The sequence below is a fragment of the Aegilops tauschii genome, chromosome 4, assembly GCF_002575655.3.
Source record: "Aegilops tauschii subsp. strangulata cultivar AL8/78 chromosome 4, Aet v6.0, whole genome shotgun sequence".
NCBI lineage: Eukaryota > Viridiplantae > Streptophyta > Magnoliopsida > Poales > Poaceae > Aegilops > Aegilops tauschii.
The window spans coordinates 799753-806154 of NC_053038.3; positions in this window are offsets into that span (position 1 = coordinate 799753).

The following is a 6402-nucleotide window of genomic DNA, read 5'->3' on the forward strand; positions in this document are numbered from 1 at the left end:
TCTTGTTCGATGCCTGCAAAATGAGGTTAAAGTCTCCAATAACTAGCCACGGGCCCGGACAGAGCAGGCGCCGTGTGGATAGTTCCTCCATGAACAGAATCTTCTTGTGGTCCTCTTGCGGCCCATAGACTACCCAAAACCACCAAGGCAAGCCCTCCACCGGCACCACATGGGCAGTGATGAAATTAGTGTCACGTATCTGGTTGGAGATACTAGATACTGATTAGTCCCAAACCAAGATAATGCCACCTCTAGTCCCAACGGCCGGCATGTAGGAGAAACCATCATAAGATGGGCCAAAGCATTGCAAAATCATGAACTGGTCTACACACTCTAGCTTAGACTCCTGAATACAACAAATACCCGGTCTAATAGAATCGATAAACTCCCTCAAAACTTTTCTCCTAGCTGAATTGTTCAAGCCACGTACATTCCAGCTAATCAACTCCATTTTTACGCGCGACATAAAGGCATGTCAGCAACTCCCACCACGGCCCTCTACTGCTAGCTTGCAGTCACCGCGAGGTTCTCCATGCCTAGATCCATGGGCAGAGACTTCCCGAAGATCGCGGCAATAGTGCGCAGGTACTTATCTTGCAGCGGCGAGTCTAACATCTCACGTAGCTGCACAAGGGCACCCTCCGGGATCACGAGCCCATCAGGTGCAATGCCCAAAGCTTTGAGTAGCATTGTTTCAACTACAGAGGCCTTGGAGCTCCTGGATGCGTTGGAGCTGATCGATCGCGTGTTGCGGCGCGGCGTGAATGGGTCTTGACCCAGGCGTATTCCATTCGCCCGTTCAAGTATAGCTCCTCTAGTTCCCAAAAAAAAGGTTCAGCTTTGTCTGGAATATAGACACCATACGTCTATTGACCATGTCACTATTTTTGTCTGTCATCGGGTTTGACTAGCAGGTTGAAGTTACCTACAACCATCCACGGCTCTGATATCCAGGTGAAGAGAACTTTCTCATGGTCCAGCTGCGGGCCATAAACACCTGTTAGAGCATCTACAGCCACATATGGCAAATCCGGCACCTCAAACGCCCGCGGACAGTGACCGGGCACACCTCAAATTTATTTGTTGCATCCGAGCATCTCATACCCGGTTCTTATATCAATACAAAGACATGCAAAAGGACATAGAACCTACGTACTACGTCGATCATAGCTACTCCTCGTCGGAGATCACCACGATCTCCGTGCCCGGCTCCGGCAGCTGCAACTCCGTCTCCTCCAGCGCCTCCGCCTGCTCCGCTCCAGCCTCCTCTGCCTCTATCTCCGCGTCGAGCTCGGCGAAGAGTGCGTCGGTCTCCGCCTGCTCCCGCCGGAGGAACGCTCGGTTGGCCTCCACATAGGCCTTGTCCTGGATGCACTCCAGGATGGCCTGTTGCTCAACCATCTCGATGGACTGGGCGACGGCGAACTCTGCCTCCGCCTGCTCCATGTGGAAGGCCGGCATCTGCTGTTCCAGCTCCTCCGCCTCCATCGGAGCCATCTCCTCATCCTCTTCCCCGGGCTGCTCCTCCTCCTCCTCCTCTAGCTCTGGCGAGTTCGGAGGCAGCCCAGCAACGATGCGGGCGGCGCGTGTGGCTTCCCTCGCCCGGATCTGCTGCTGGATCTCGTAACGGCGCTCCAGCGTCAGCATGGCATAGTATGTGATCTTGCTCGGGACCATGGTGGAGTGCCGGAGCGTGGACAGAGCACCGGAGCGAAAGAGGGAGGAGGTGGATGGGTTCGGACTGGCGGCAGGGAGAGGGGGGAAGGGGTTGTGTTTAGGGTTGAGGGACGCCGGCTGGCTTAAATAGCCGAATTTCGTCTTGCGCACTCAGATGGTATCCAATGGTCTAGCTAGACTGTTACCTACCTAGATGTACATGGAGAGCGGCGTTGGGCTCCGGATACCATATGTGGACCAATTGAGCAACTTGGCTGCGGTGGGCCTGGTCAAGTATTCGTATACATCCCTCGCAAAAAAAAAGTATTCGTATACATGAACAGGGCAGTGCTGTAAATGCGTATGTTCCGATCGTATGCGTACCGCGGTAACGGCAGGGCGTCCAGTCCAGATGTCAAGTCATAAAAAAAAAGGTCGTCCAGATGTAGTACTGGTGGTACATAAAATTATTACGCGGTGCCCGCAAAAACAAAAAAAACTATGGCAAAAGTTCCACCCCATAGAGGAGTGGGGAAAAAAAAAGAAAACTCAGTTTGAGTGATCTGCGGCGCGCACCAGAAAGAGGATGTTTCTCGCAGGTGATAAAAAAAAACAATGTAGCATATATTTTTTTTGGACAGTCAACAATGTAGCATGGCAGCGTCAAAAAAAATGTAGCATGGCATGGCATGGGAGATGTAGGAAATCAACAATGGTTGAGCTTGCCGGCGAAACTAGAAAGCCCAGCCATTGTTCATGCTTATGGGTGGATAACATGATTGAATCCTATTGACACTCAAGTGTTCATGCTTCACTATGAAACTAGTGCACTAAGACATATCTGAACAATTTAAGTACAACTCCGGAGCTTTTTATGTAGTATATCAACAGAAGCTTCTTCAGAAAAAACAAGCACATTCTTAACTCTGAAGCTACGGACTAAGACATGTCTGAATAATTTACATCTCTGAAAATACAACTCTGCTTTTATGCTGCCCCGCGAGAATTAAACGGCCGTCTAACACCAACTCCGTTATGTGCGTCTGCTGTTTCGTACCTCCTCGTGTAACAAGTACCCCACAAAAGCCTACGTCCCTGAATCGATCCACTCCTGCCAATTTTCCCCAAACCTGAATCGATGGTTGCTCGTCCACTCCTACCAATTTTCCCCAAACCTGAATCGATGGTTGGCAATACCAATTTTCGGATCTACATCCTCTTTCTTTAGTTACATATATATATACTCAAGTTCATTCTTACGATATCAAACAAAACACTCTTCCTTGACTTGTTCAACCATGGCTCACTCATCCAAACATTCTTCTCCGTCTCTTGTTGATCATCAGCTTGGCAGCACCTCCTCCACCAACTGTGTCTCTGTGAATCAAGAGAAACAAACATCATCAACATCAAGAATGTCTGTTTGTTTGTTAACACTCGCTAGTTCAAGTCAAGATGCAGGCTTCACCTCAAACTCTGCCTCCTTGGCTTGACCGACTCCGGCGATGGTTCTGGCCCGCTCAGCTCCTCCTCGTGCTGCAGGTTGCTCCACAATGACACGGGGGAGCAGTCCTCGACATGCTCGCAACTTGCACCATCATACGTGGACGCCATTGTGGCAGAGGTGGAGGCGGCATGGGGAGCGGCCTGGGGAGCAAGATTTAAACAAGATACCCCCTAAATAAGCTTGTCTGGAGAGAGGGAGGGAGGGACGGAGGTTATCTTGTTAGCTAAACAGAACCAACGCCCGTGTTCTAACAAGCATCAGACCTGTGCCTGCGCATCCTCCTCATCTGTGTGAATCTGCATGCCTTCCGAGCCTGACATCAGCGGATCATGTCCCTGAAACAAAACAGAGCATCAAATCAAATCTTACTTTAACTCCGCAAGAGCAACCATAAATAAAATCTAACTACTTTTTGTTTCTGGTGTAGAAAAAACGATTACTCCCTCCATTCCTAAATATAAGTATGCCACAATTGCAATCTCCCAGGTCATTTCGCTCCTCGTTGTCCGACTTTTCGATGTGATAAATGCGGCAAACTAGGTCATATGGCTCAACTCTGTCAATCCCTGAGGCCTTGGGAGTGTATCCCGTTTCTGTGTGGTTTCCAATCCCCTGGACAGGGATTCTTCTATATCCCTGACTTGTGTGCATCTAAACAAAATGCTGAAAAAACCAACAATGTAGCGATTACTATTGTGGAGGGATCTGCGCCGGTTAAGGAAATTGAAACTGAGTTTAATGCCCTTTTTGCTCATAAGCCTGAAAAAAAAAAGAGATGGCGTTGCACAGCTCATCCTATTAGTCCTAACCAATTTGTGATTGCGGTTTCCTAATGTGAGAGAAGTTGAGAGAGCTTGCTGCTATGGTAAGCGTCTTCCATTGAAGGATGGCTCAGCCATGGTGTGCATAACACCTTGGTCTGCATCTGTGGGTGCTAAGGGGGAAATGGAAAAAGCATGGGTTAGGGTTCGCAATGTTCCATTAGAAAAAACATGTGTCGAGCATGTTTCATATGATGGGGGGTTGGTTGGTATAACTCTTGAAGTAGATGCTGCTACTTTACATAAACCTGAATATGCTAGAATATTGCTTGGGTGTAGAGAAGTGAAAAAAGATTCCCCCATCACCTGAGGGTATGTTGGGTGAGGAGTTTTATGATTTCTTTTATGAAGTCGAAAAAATTGTTGTTGAGGATTCGAATAAGAATCAGGCTTCTATTGCTGTAGATAATAGTGCTTCTCCTTCATTCCCAAAAAGAGCTAGGGTTGATTCATACCCTACCTCATCTACTGAACAAGGGGAGACCAGTGCTTCTATGGTTGGGAATTATTCCTCTCGGAACTATGATAAGGGGTCGCAGCGTCTGTCTGCTCTTTCTGAAAACGATGAATGTTATGACCGGCCTGACTTACGGCCGTAGAAGGCCCACCGGGCAATCTTAGCCCACAAGTTATCTTAGGTTAATTCGTATGCAAGTTATCTAGGTTATAGATATATGATGTAAGACTTTTTCAGATTAAGCAATAAGAATATTATCTCTATTGCCCGGCTCCCAGAGGAGCCGGAACCCTAGCCGCCCCCTGCCTCTTGCGCCGCTGCCGCCATCTTCCTCTTCCGCAACGGCGCCCAGCCGCCGACGTGGCCGCTCATCGCCTCGCCCAGCCCCCTCCTTTCCTTACCGCTTACGTCCCAGGCCTGGTAGGGTACAAGTTCCTACCAATTTGGTACGAGCGGGAGCTCATTGGCTTGGTGCAGGCGGTGCGCCATTGGCGGCCATATCTATGGGGTCGGTCTTTCCGGATTAGCACGGACCACTACAGCCTCAAGTTCTTGCTGGACCAGAGGCTCTCGACCGTGCCGCAGCACCAGTGGATCAACAAGCTCTTCGTCTTCGACTTCTCCGTCGAGTATCGTCCGGGCCGCCTTAACACCGTCGCCGATGCCTTGTCTCGCCGCGACGCCGACCACGACACCACCGGCGGCGACTCAGAGGGGACGGCGCTCTACATCCGCTCCGGGCCGACCTTCGGCCTCTTCGCCGACATTCGCCGATCGACGGCGGCTGCGCCCGACGCTCTTCTTCAGCAGCAGTTGGCTGCGGGCGAGCTGGAGGAGCCTTGGCGCCTCGCCGATGGGTTGCTCCTTCACGGGCGCCGCATCTTCGTGCCGGCGCTTGACGATCTCCGTCACCAGGTGCTGCTACTGGCCCATTTGGCGGGCCATGAGGGGGTGCAGAAAACCCTCCATCGTCTCCGCGCCGACTTCTACATACCTGGTGATCGGGCCCTGGTTCGAGACTGGGTCCAGTCTTGTGTGACGTGTCAGCGCAACAAGACGGAGACACTACGGCCAGCTGGCCTGCTCCAGCCGTTGGAGGTGCCATCTCACGTCTGGGCGTATATTTCCATGGACTTCATCGAGGGCCTCCCTAAGGTGGGCGGCAAATCAGTCATTCTCACGGTGGTGGACCACTTCTCCAAGCATGCTCACTTCTTTGCGCTCGGTCATCCATACACTGCTGCCTCTGTGGCCCGCGCCTTCTTCGACGGGATAGTTCGCCTCCACGGGTTTCCCTCTTCGATCGTCAGCGATCGGGACCCGGTGTTCACTGGCCATGTCTGGCGCGATCTCTTCCGGTTGGCAGGCGTGAAACTCCGGCTGAGCACGGCCTTCCATCCTCAGACGGACGGCCAGTCCGAGGTTGTCAACAAGGTGATTGCCATGTATTTGCGTTGTGTCACAAGTGATCGTCCTCACGCTTGGGTGGACTGGCTCTCATGGGCGGAGTACTGCTACAACACCTCCTACCACTCCGCCTTGCGCGCCACTCCTTTTGAGGTGGTATATGGCCGACCGCCCCCGGCCATCATTCCTGTTGATTCGGCCAAGGCTCGGACAGAGGTGGTGGGTGAGCTTCTGCAGTGCCGGGACGAGATGTTGGCCGAAGTCCGGCAACGCCTTCTTCAGGCCCAGCAGCTGGCCAAGCACTACTACGACGACCACCATCGCGAAGCGGAGTTCGCGGTGGGAGATTGGGTGTGGCTGCGTCTTCTTCACCGCTCTACGCAGTCACTGGACCCGCGCGCGAAGCGCAAGCTGGGCCCTCGTTACGCCGGGCCTTTTCCTGTCTTGGAGCGCATCGAGAAGATGGCTTACCGCCTTCAGCTTCCTGCCGGTGCCCACATCCACGACGTCTTCCATGTGGGGCTGCTGAAGCCTTTCTGTGGGGAGCCACCTGC